Raw genomic sequence first — 13,310 nt, forward strand, 5'->3', positions numbered from 1 at the left:
TCGTCACGAGCTGGAGTCTGCTGTGGAGAGACAGAGAGACAAGCGTTAGCGCATGGAGTCATTGGGTGAATGAAGCTCATCTTCCCCTTGCGTGGGCTTGGTTTATATGCCTCTCCACTTGATGACGTCCAGCTGTGAATGATCCTGTGTTGATGATGGTCCAGCTGGGTTGAATTAGCGACCAGGGCAACGTGGCATGTGTGCGCTCGTTACAATATATATATATATATATATATATATATATATATATATATATATATATATATATATATATATATTCAGTCTTGGTTGAACTATGATTCTGTCATTTACTTATTCCAAACCTGTTTGAGTTTCTTTCTTCTGTTGAAAAAAAAAAAAAAAAGCTGAGACCTGTAACCACCGATTTCCACAGTATTTGTTTTCCTATTAGAAAGTCAGTGGTTACAGGTTGTCAGCTTTACTTAACTTTTGTCTTCAACAGAAGCAAGAAATTCAAGCAGGTTTGGGACAAGTGAAGAGCTAGTAAATGACAGAATTTTACATTTGGACAAACTATCCCTATATATAATAAAATGCATACTTACCAATTAAAGGTAAATAAATGTTTTGAAGTTACTACCCCAGAGACAGTCTTTATTAAGTTAAAAAAAAAAAAAAAAAAAAAAGCTCTACATCAACTCATTCTTTAAGGTTTCCATGCTACGAGACTTTTTATTTTCCATCATCCATGCCAAGCAAAACTTTTTGCACAAGTTCAAAGTCCTTTACTACATATACTATATATATGTGAAGAGCATACATTAATCCATACAAGACAAGAAAGGTCTGGAAGTGTGCTGTGGGTGGTGTCCAATTCATTCTTCAGGACAACAGAGACCCTCAGTGAATGCAGGGCCAATAAAGCATCTTCAGTCAGCAGGATTATCAATCTAAAAACATAATTCAAGGATATTAATGTAAGGACAGTATCAAAATGACTGAGCCAATATTATATGATTCATCAACTATTCTTGATTACAAATTATATTATTTTATTAAGTAAAAGTTTTCAAAACTTTCATCTTTTCATTAAACATGCCTAATTGTGAAAAGAATGAATGAAGTCTTACCATGGTGTTTCTTAAGAATCTTAAGTCACGCTCACGCAGCAAGACCAAAAGACCTCTGATAACAGTAGTCCGTCATGAACTGACATCATGCAGTTCCTGGAAATCAAGAATCAATTTTTTAAAAATAAAAAAAATAATAATAATTCAAATTATATTTTAATGTATACTTTAACACGTGACCCCAAACATACCTGCTCATCATAAACCTTTAAAAGATTAGCCAGGGTATCTGCTGTCTTGCCAGTTTTGGATGCTGTTTGCCTTAAAATTGTCATCAAATGAAATAGGTGGTGGTCCAGTTTTGCAAAGAATTTGTGGGGAAAACTCTCATTTGTAACATGTTGGTACTCTGCAAACAGCAAAAAGAAACAAGAGAGAATTTCATTAAACAAACCCACACCACAAAATATACAATTCTAGAAAAAATGTATTAATATTATTATTATGTTTCATTTACTTGTCTATTTTTTACCTCAGATGAAAATCAGGTGTTGATCAGATGTTGAAAGCAGGATCTTCATGTTGTAAACTGAACTCAAGGTCTAGCTGAAGTTTCACTTTCCTTGCTGCAAAAGTATCATTGATAAATACACTGTAATATTTATTTTATCTGGATATGCCAGGCATAGTAGTTCAAAATAAATATTTTACCCACCTTTCACATGCCTCCATTTAAGAACCTATCTGTAGTCAGCAACACCCGACCTTCAATTCTGTATGTACACAAAGTCACAGTGTCATTTAGCTGAGAGTGGAAGTAGTACAATTGCATGATGTCTAACGTTAACCTCCAAAACGGTTAGCAATAGAGCTGATTATCATGTTAGTTGCTTTAATTCGATGAACACAGATTTAATTTAAACAGTATTGAAATTTCTAAAACTGAATAGGACGACAAAGAAATTTAAGGCCTGATTTTAAAAGCTAGAAATAACAAAACTTACCTTATTGTCTAATGATGTAAAAATATATAGACTAAAATATTTATATTTTTAAGATATAAATATATTTTAAGCTACAAAATTTGCACATCAGAAAACTGTCTTCTTTACCATGTCTTGAATATTTTGTTTTGTTATTATTTTATTTAATAACATAATTTTGTATTAATGTGTTATAGATATGCATACTTTGTTTTTAGGCTGTTTATATTCTCTCCAGAGTAGACATTTTAAAAAATAGATTGAAAAAAAAAAAAAACTTTTATCATACCTTTAAAATACATTTGACCTAAATGACATTTAAACTCATTTAACTGATCGCATTAATCAGGTAATCATTGATATGCAGAGATGTCGTCTTAAGCGCGAGGAAATATTAAGTGTTGATCAGTGCTGGTGATTGAGGTAAAGTTAGTTTTATATTTACACATTCAGACTTTCTCCTTAATAATATAATTTCAGAAAGGTAATTTTTGCATATTCTTAATGGTGAAATCATATTAGCAGCCAATGACTTTCAAAGTACAACATTGTTCAGTCAAAAAAAAATAGTGCATTTAGTGTAATGTTGTTTTCATGTCATACTTGCATGTGATTTCAGAACGAATAGACAAAGAACCATGGTAAACAATTTATGGAGCGAGTCACAAGTTGTTACTAAATGAATGTATGAATATAAAACCAACTTTACCTCAATGTGGTAGTGTAAAATGAAGCTCTGCTCTGTACATGCTCAGGTGAGGAGCGCAGCTTAAATGTTCTCCGTCAGGCTATCCTCATACATGGATCAGCAAGTGTAGCGCCCTCACCGCCTGATGAGGGACAATAATGTTAATAAAAACACAGGAAAACACGGAGCTGCTGCTGCTTCACGTCAGAGTCTGTGTATTGTTTGAGCAGCAAGCCCCTCCCCCTCATTAAGTATGAAGTAGAAGTAGCCAATCGGAAACATGTAAATCATAGCATCACATTACATTAATTTAAAATATTTATTTTCTATTCTCTACTTAATAAAATGAAAGTGTACAGACTAGAAAGACAAATTAACTTTGATTTTTAATTTCTAATAATTCGTAACCACTTCACTCTCCCCATCAAAATAAATGTCGTCCCGACATTACTTTCCTGTTTATCTCCCACGAAAACGGAATAATTTCTTGTCATCATGTGATATTAATGTCTAGTGGTTGTATGTCTCATTACTTGTGTGCTCTGCATATTATGAATAGGGGTACGAGTTGAGACTACCTAGTCTGTTTCTTCTTCTAATCCCACTTTTCCTCCACAAACTCTATCTTTCAATATATGTATGAATATACTGGCTCATATTGCTGCACAAGGTAAGTCCACGGAGTTACATTCTGCATTTTATATGGCATGGGATGAAACGCTGTGGTGTTAGTATGTCCAACATTATAACAGGCTGGAGTGCCCAAATAGTCATAGGTAAATGTTCTTGGTTGTCTCCTTTCCCTTTGAGGCCACCTGGTTTCTTGTTCTGCCTCTGTGCTACTTTCACTCAAAGTAGTATATTCTTCTTGCATGTTCTCTGGTGCCTCTTCAGGTTGTTCCTCCTCTAACACATCAACTTCTTGTTGAGACATATCCTCAAGGTCCATTGAAACATTTGTTATCTGATCCTGTTCTGTCCGTTCACTGATTTGCTCTTTTTCTTTTTCAGGTTCACCAGACAAGTCACAAGGTAAGTTTTCATTTACTAACTTTCTGTTTGCCCCTTTAGGTAATCCAGACTGAGCTTCAGATACATTCTGCTCTCTGAGTTCAACAATCTCTTGCCCAAGGCTCTGAGGCTGGATTTCAGGTAAGTAATAGTAATAAGGACAATCTTCATCCTCATCCTCTTCTGGCTCAGGTTCATTCCTTTTGACTGGTTTTAGATTTTTTGATGGTCCTTTTGATTTTGCTTTCTTTCCAGGTTCAATCTCCAGTGGTAAACAATCACAGGGCAATAATAAGTTTCTGTGAAGAACACGTGATCTTCCTTTACCCTGCTCAGGTCTCACTTCATAAATTGGGCATTCTTCCCCTAATCGTCGAACAACTGTGTGTATCATATCCTCCCAGTGGCTTCGTAATTTCCCTGTGCCTCCCCGAGGTGTAAGATTTCTCACCAACACACGATCTCCTGGGTGCAATACTGAGCTCCTGACCTTTCCATCATAGTTCTTTTTGTTTCTCTCTGAAACCTTTTTGCTGTTCTCTTTTGCAATCTCATATGCTTCCTGCATTCTTTGACTCCATTTTGTTACATATTCCTTGTGGTCCTCAGTCCCTCCCTCTGGCATTAATCCAAAAAGCAAGTCTACAGGTAATCTTGGCGAACGCCCAAACAGAAGATAAAATGGTGAAAATCCAGTTACCTCACATCGTGTACTGTTGTAGGCAAAAGTAAGTTTGTTTAACGATTCCTTCCAGTTGGACTTTTGTGTTTCTGTTAAAGTCTTTAACATCTGGAGCAATGTCCGATTGAAACGTTCCACCTGCCCATTTCCTTGTGGGTGGTATGGTGTTGTTCGTGATCCTGCAATTCCACAATTTTTCTTTAATTGAGAAAGTAACTGGTTTTCAAACTCAGCTCCCTGGTCATGATGAATCCTTTCAGGGAATCCGAATTTCAGTGCGTAATCATTGAAAATCCTTTCAGCAACAGTTTTTGCAGATTTCGATGTAGTGGCGTAAGCTTGAGCAAACCTTGTGAAGTGATCCATTATAACCAAGACATATTCATACCCTCCTTTGCTTTTGTCAAGGTGCAAAAAGTCTATGGAAACGAGTTCAAATGGGTGAGTGGTGACAATATTCGTGAGTGGTGCTCTTGTTTCTTTACTTGGCTTTTTCTGTTTCAAACAATTACAACACTTGGTCACAAAATGTTCAATCTCGCTCTGCATTTTTGGCCAGAAGAACCTGTCAGTAATGAGGGACATGGTCCTTTCCACTCCCTGATGACCCATTTTACTATGCAACTCTTGCAAGACACAATATTTGTATTTTTCTGGCAACACAAGCTGAGTTCGGGTAGCTGTCTTTCTGCGAAGGATTTCATCCTCTCCATAAGTAAGTTTGTCCCATTGGCGTAACAAACTTTTACTTTGTATACTAAATGTTTTCAGTTGGTGTCTAGAAGGTTTTTCGCCAATCAACTTGCATTGTAACACTGGCCCAATATGGGCATCTTCCCTTTGTGCTTGTCGTATTTCATCAGTTGAATATCTTTCGCTTGACTCCACAGATTCTGCTGGGTTTTTAAGAGAGGTCATGGCTGTCCATGAAGTTGTACAATCCTGCATTTCTATTGCCTGCACAGTTGCTTCAACACAATCAGATGTAAGTTCCTCTGTACACTGCTCCATTATAGTTTCAATGTCTAGTGGCATACGGGATAAACTGTCTGCATCTATGTTTTCTTTTCCAGGACGGTATTTTATTGTGAAATGGAAGTCTGCGAGCTCTGCAACCCATCTGCATCCTGTTGCATTTAACTTTGCACTGGTCAAGACATAAGTGAGAGGATTGTTGTCACTGTACACTGTAAATGTGGGCGCATAGTACAAATAATCCTTAAACTTTTCGCTGACAGCCCACTTTAGGGCCAGAAACTCCAGCTTGCCTGAGTGGAGGTGGTACTTCTTTTCTGCGGCTGTCAAAGTTCGAGACCCATAAGCGATGACTCTTAATTTTCCATTTTGTTTTTGATACAAAACAGCCCCAAGTCCCTGATTTGATGCATCAGTGTGGAGTATGAATGGCTGTGAGAAATCAGGAAATGCAAGGACAGGTGGCTCAACCAGACAGTCAATCAGTCTCTCTAGTATCTCTTGGTGTTTGTCTGTCCATATAATTTGTGTTTTGGAGGACAATCCCCTACTCTTTTCTTTCCACTTTTGATGACTTTTCTCTTTGTAATCCTCTCTGTTAGTTTCTGTTTGTTTCAGTAGGTCGTACAAAGGTCCTGCAATCTTTGAAAAGTTCTTTATATATTGCCTATAGTAACTGAGCAGGCCCATGACAGATCTCAGTTGTCCAACTGTGGTAGGTCTTTTCTCTTTCAGGCTTTCCACGGCAGCTGTGTCAGCCGGATCCATTTTACTTCCTTCCTCAGACACAATTCTCCCGAGGTACCGCACTTCACGCTTAAACAACTCACATTTGATAGGTTTTAACTTTATCCCATACTGTCTTAATCTTTGCAAGACCTTTCTCACATCCTCTACATGACTTTCAAAGGTTTTGCTAAAAACCAAGGTATCATCCAGATAAGGAACACAGATATTGTCTCTCAGCTCTTCCAGGCATTCCTCCATGCAGCGTTGGAACACTGAAGGAGCATTCATCAGGCCGAAAGGTACCCGAATCCACTCATATAAACCCCATGGTGTAACAAAGGCAGTTAGTGGTCTGCTTTCCTTGGCCATGAAGCCCTGATGGTATGCTTTTCCTTGGTCAAGGAGTGAAAACCAGGAGTTCCCTCCCAGACTGTCCATTATATCTTGTACCCGGGGAATGGGCTGCCTATCAGGATGTGTTTTTCTGTTCAACTCTCTATAATCAATACACAAGCGTAAGGTGCCATCCTTTTTCCTGACACACACTACAGGTGAGGCATATGATGAATTTGATTTCTGTATCCATTTTTGTGCAATGAGATCATGCAGGTAGTCTTTCATTTCCTGGTAGAGCGGTTTAGGCACTGACTGGTAAGTACGTGCTACTGGAGTAGTGTCTTTCAAAGAGATGGACAGTTGCAGCTTTTCAATGCAGCCTATGTCAGTTTCGGATTTGGAAAATGATGCCGCTTCCTCTTTTAACATTTGTTGAACAATTCGTTTTTCAGATTCATTAAGATGACTTAAGTTTACAGGTGGAACCCATGTGTTGTCAGGGGTGTGGCCAGCTTCAATTTTTATTTCATTTATTCTCAGAGATGGTAAGTCATTATTGTCAAATGCAGCTGTTGGATAAACAGACTGTACTGGCTGTACTGTTCCTATAACCGTCTTGCCCATTAGCATTAAGTCGTGATCTGTGGGGTTTTGTACACTGATGATAATGTGTGGGGACATGTGCTTCTGTAGGGTCACTACTGTTTCACAGAACTCCAACCCCTCTGTCCATTGTGGGTTAACATCAGGCTCAAAGAGAAGCAATGTGTCTTTTTTTTGTCGACGAGATTGTACCCTGCATTTTATTTGTACAGATGTGTGTTTTGGCACCTGAATATTTTCCTTTGTTGTTTTAACAAGGTATTCACATGGGGTTTCTTCGTGGATTTGATTAATAAAAGCATGTACTTTCTCTCTTTCCACACTAGGGAGAACTGTTCTCAGAAATTCATTTGTGACTGGCCGAGGTAATTTATTGTCATTTAGAATTCGCTCAATCACATTAAATCCAATAATAGGACGACAAAGCTGCCTGCCCTCCATCACCAGCACAGGTATGACAAGTTCTTTTGTTTCAGTTTCAGTTACTGTTAAACCAAAAGTCACTTCCACCCATCCCATGTAAGGAATATCCTGTCCATTTGCTGCCACAAGACGGAGACTTTCAGGTGCATCGATTACCTCTGTCACATCCCTCAACCTCATGTTAGGCAAGTACTCATTTTTCCACAGTTCATCCACTATGCACACTTGTGATCCCGTATCCCATAATGCATCAACAAGCTGGCCTTGAATGTAACATGGTACAATACACTGCTTTCCAACAAAATCAGCACAAATAGATTCTTTTGCATTTGTTTTCTTTTCAATCATGGCAGAATTCATATCACGGTTGGAAACTTGTTTGCATTGATTCTTATGTTTTGTCCAGTGATGACATTGACAGGCTTTGGAGCAATAAAGTGTTTGCTTACAGGCAGAACATTTTTGCAAATTTAAGTCAGGATTCACTACACCACAGTGTGCACAGCTTTGTGGGGACTCCAATGTTTCACTGGTCACTCCCTGTCCCGCGGTCGTGACCCGGTCTCGTTTAACGACTGGTCTCTGTACATCATTGGATTTCGCACTCTGCAACCTGCCAGAAAATGGTCGCTACTCCCACATCTATAACAGTGAGTACAGTGCACATCTAATCCGCTCTGCTGACATGCCACACATTTCCTTAGATGGGTTGGAGGAGGGTGGTATTGTTGTGGAGGGAGCCAATGTTGTCGCTGATATGCTCCCCTTCGCCTGTCATAAGGCTGCAGATAACGTGCAGTGTGGTATGTAGACTGGGGAGGTTGCATGTATATGGTATCCCTTAAATGGGTGGAGGACTGTGTGGGCATGACCTGAGGCTGTCGTATGGATTCTTTAATTTGAGCCACCTCTACACTGAGATCCTTCAACATTGCCATGTCAGACCGCATTCCTTTTAACTCACTCAAAAGGTCAGGTTCAACTTTCTCTGTATTTCTGTGACACTGTGTCTTTCCTTTTTTTTCAATAGCGACTTCATTAACTTGTACAGGATTTACTTTAGTGAGATGATGTTGGGATAGATACTTTTTCTTGTTTTGACGCTCTTTCATTTGCACAGGCAACATTGACCTTGTCCAATAGAAGTTCATCGCTCACCTCATTTCTTGTGAGGTAAGGTTGCAGGTCACTTCTAATACTATCATTTTGTAAGCCGGTCAGGACAGTGTGGAGAAACATACTCTGAACAAGATTTGGATCATATTTCAAAGTAGATTCTGCCTCCTGGGAAGCAAACAGAATCTTTTGTCTCAAATCAAGACACCGAACAATAAAACTTTGTGGATTCTCCTTACTGCTCTGAACTTCTGATGTTAGCTGCTTGTACAGTTCTGTTGCACCTCTTTCCTGATAATGTGCTCGGAGAATTCGTCTCAAAATGGGCAAGGTTAAATTTGGTTTTCCTTCCAGATAGCTACGCAGCTGCATGCCTGGTGCTATTGCTCTGATTACAGCATCCACTATTTCAAGTTCCGAAACCCCTCTGCTCAGTCCATGCTCAATTTGATGAGCCAAACTTGAAAAAGTGAGTTTGTCTTTCTGTCCATGCTCACCGATCTGTCCTGAAATTTTAAATTCTCTATTCCAGGAAAACATAACTGGTTGAGAGGGCACTTGATTTAGGTAGGTACTTGTTTCTTGTTGTGTGTTCATACTGTGCGATGCAAGAGGGTTTTGTGATTTGGTTGTGCGTTGTTGATTGCTAGTGTTATGGTACGTGTAATCACCTGCTCCTTGTTTTTGTTCAATTAGCTTTTGCAGGGCTAACTGTAACGTGTCAATTTCTTTTTGCAGTCTTTCTTGCTCTACGTTTTCTGCTACCTGGTCTAAGGCCCCTCTTTTTGATGTGTGAGTTGTTTGTTTTTCTGGATCACTGTTTCCCAACTGAATTTCACAAATTTTATCTTTTAAGCACAAAAGTTCTGACATACCAGCATCTTCAAGTTCTTCTAATGTCTCTCTGTCAATGTGTTTTACAATCAAAGAAATGAGTGCTGAACGACTTTTGTTGACAGCATTTTCACACTTAACTTCCAGAAAGTGACATAATTCAAGAAGGTTTCCTTTTGAGAGAGCATATAATGCTCCTATAACCTCAAGCTTCAAGTCCTCTAAGGAATCCATAGGTTGCTCAGTCTTTGGAAATGTGCAGTGTAATGTATGTGTGCAATGTCCGTAGCTGGCTGGAATCTTGCAGCAATCCTGATACTGTAAGTTGATCTCAGATTGAATGCACTTTTGTCCGAACACAACAGGGACCGTGGACACCCTCACTTCACTGATCTCCTAGGCTGAGTAAGAGGATGAATGGCACTGAAGGACAACTGTCATCACTCGAAGCCGGCCCACACTGCATCCATCCCAGCGGTGCCTCCAAAATGTAGCGCCCTCACCGCCTGATGAGGGACAATAATGTTAATAAAAACACAGGAAAACACGGAGCTGCTGCTGCTTCACGTCAGAGTCTGTGTATTGTTTGAGCAGCAAGCCCCTCCCCCTCATTAAGTATGAAGTAGAAGTAGCCAATCGGAAACATGTAAATCATAGCATCACATTACATTAATTTAAAATATTTATTTTCTATTCTCTACTTAATAAAATGAAAGTGTACAGACTAGAAAGACAAATTAACTTTGATTTTTAATTTCTAATAATTCGTAACCACTTCACAAGCAACAAGCTGCGTGTGACAGAGTTAAGTTTTGAGACTACGTTTTTGCGCGTCATCAGAAAATACCGTTAAGTGTTTAGGCGGAGATCATTTGAGTTATGATTAACGTTACGTTTCTTGCGCCTTTCGTTTCCGAAGTGCCTACAGATCGCGAAGATAATACCACATTCACACACTGGATGGAGTTCAGCGCAGCGCCATGACATGCGGTTGTGAGAGCGCACGTCTCCATGACAACTTCAGCACAGGCTGAGAAAAGGCATACTCGCACCAAGATTTAAATTTTTTTGAAAAATGTAATCTGCCGATTTTAAATATTTTTGTCTTTATCACACTCTGTTAAAATTCAGAGTTAACACATTACAACTAACGCTAACATTGCACTGATTCTAACTTTTTAAACAGTAATGTTAACGTTAGTTAGCAACAAGTGAGGCTAAACATGTTTTCTGTAATGTACGACATGTAAACGCACCCTGATTAACTCTACATTACATTGAACTGTTACTGTGATTATATTAATTAAAACATACATTTAATATTTCTTGGATTTGTAAATATTTTACTTACTGTAGTGTGAAGCGAGGCCGATCCGCCATCTTGAAAAAAACGAATGAAGCATGAGCACGTACGTGAACCTGGATGACGTCAGACGCAAAATCACTAGGCTGACAGAATTTGAGTTAATGAAACTTTAAAGAGACATTTTGTATAGATTACACCCAGCAGAATTGTTCACCTTACTTGAAAGATTAAATTTTTACAAACTCAAAAATAAGAAAAAGTTCTAAATACTCATCAAGGTTAATTAAGATAAACGAATTTTAATGATTTAAGTTAATAGAACTCAACTCAATTAATTAGTTACAGCATTAGGGTTTACAGTGTAGAAGAGATACAGCTGTAGCCAGTTGGCCAATAAATTATTTATCCAACTTATCATATTATCCAATAATTGTATTTTATAAACATTTGCTCCAAGTTCTCCAACCCTAAATACATTCATCACAGTAATTTAAACACAACAATTATACAGAGTATTATTCATATAGACCATTTTAATGTGGTAATGTCAATGAACATTTCCTGCTTGTTATCAAACTATTTCATAACTGTAACAAGAGGCAATTCAATCAAAACTTCTTGCTTAAACAGCTATCATAACAATAATTATCAATATGTGGACTTTTTTGGATACTCAGAAACTATAGAAATTAAAAATGTAAAACAGTAAATGCATTGGGACCATTATTATTGTTTACATCCCTCAAAATGGTCTATGACATTTTCCATTAAATTGTATTTTATTAAAGTTTAACCCAACAGTAATGTAAAAATCTGAATTATTGTTGTACAGTATCAGAAGAATTATGCTATATTCACTGAAAAAATGCTAAGTTCCACACAATTCCTTGATAGTTTTTTTAGTTTAAAGCCTTATTCAGGACATGGTGGTGCTTCACAGGACAGGAATAACACACTTAAACCAATAAACACTTAACATTAAGTACACAAACAAAAACTAAAAAGAAAAGAAAAAAATTATAAGTGCAAAAATAATAATAATATAATAATAATCCATCGAAATTACATTTATTATGGAACCGAATAGCTTCAGGCACAAAAGTAAATTTGTAACGATGTGTGGAACCTCTTATTGTCCTTAGACATCGCCCAAATTTGTCTCCTAATATTTGATGTGCCATCCTCAACACCTGCTGTTCATAATACACTGATAAAAATAATTAATTAATTTTTTTTTATTTTTAAGGTGGCAAACAATTTATATGGGCTGATTTAAACGAAATTTAATTTAGTAAAGTTTAACTTAATTTGTTTGTTTAAATTTCGCCCACATAAAATGATTTGAACCACTTAAATTAAAAAAAATGTAAATCCAATGAATATTTTTTTTTAGTGTAGGATGCAAGACTTTACAGTGGAACTCACACATTAGCACACATTAACAATGCCGTAAAGACGATTCTTGTTTTTCATAAACAGTGAGGAAAACCAACAAATAAAGGAAAAAAACAAGAAGCTTTCAATAAATGAAAGGACTTAAGAATATGTCTCTCAGTAGTTAAATAGTTTCCGCAATAAAAACAGTCTCTGATGAGACAAAGACTCTTTGAACAAGGAGGAAATAACTGCCAGACGGCTTGTAGCTGTCCAAGGTAGGTTTACTGTTGAGTTAAATTATATCCTATTTATGCACCAATAAACAAGTCAAATTAATGAATACATAAAATAAATATGGATTCTTAAATGTCGATATTGTTTTTACTCAAACAAATGATAACATGTTTTATAAAAATAAAATGAGCAATTTTGTGCCATGTAACATGTTTTTTTTTTCTCTCTCTCTCTGTGGTCTTTAATACATGTAGTTATGCAAAATATTTTCTAAAATGTCAAGCAGGAATTTGTCTATAGCTTTAATTATCAAGACAATAAAATATTAAAATAACAAAAATAAAATGATAAAATTACAAAGATAAAAAGAGCAGAATTTTGCTAAATTATAAAAAAGAATTTGTTTTTATTTCACTTGATGCATTCGTTATTTAATGTTTGAATACTGAAATAACAGCCACCAGAAGGGGGCGGGGTAGTGTGAGATTTGTGCGTACCTTGGAATAAAATCCTGCAGGAGCTCCTGGCAGTAAGTATAGACAGGTAGTGTTATGTTTTAGTCACGCAAAGCTTATGTAGATTTTGTTCTTTTACGAATGGGTTATATGCACAGAAGTGTTGTTCAGCAACGGAAATCTTCTGGAGATCGTTAGATGTGACAATTTTCACTTTCATAAGGGACCTTTCATAAGCATTGATAATGTAGATTTTTATTTAACAACAAAACATAAGTAAATAGTGCTATTCCACCTCGCCTGCTTTACTGAGCTAAAGTTTTATATTCACATTGGTTCATTTTTGAACAATGACAACCTGTGACACGCTCCCTATATTGTTTACCATGCTACTTTGAATATTCGCTCTGAAAAAGTATGTAAGTATGGATCAGTAATAAGTGTGGTTATTGCACCCCAACAGCCAAGCATTAAGCAATAGTTGCTTTAGGACAAAGTGTGAGAAAGTGAGACCAGTGTGCATGCAT

General features: G+C 37.2%; 1 protein-coding gene across 1 annotated transcript in view; it reads left to right on the plus strand.

The window, feature by feature from the left end:
- Positions 1-13,310, plus strand: part of LOC148679789 (uncharacterized) — a 415,121-nt gene that overhangs the window by 401,183 nt on the left and 628 nt on the right. The window lies entirely within an intron of this gene.

The sequence above is a fragment of the Danio rerio genome, chromosome 19 (genome assembly GCF_052040795.2).
Source record: "Danio rerio strain M-AB ecotype USA chromosome 19, GRCz13ab, whole genome shotgun sequence".
Classification (NCBI taxonomy): Eukaryota; Metazoa; Chordata; class Actinopteri; order Cypriniformes; family Danionidae; genus Danio; species Danio rerio.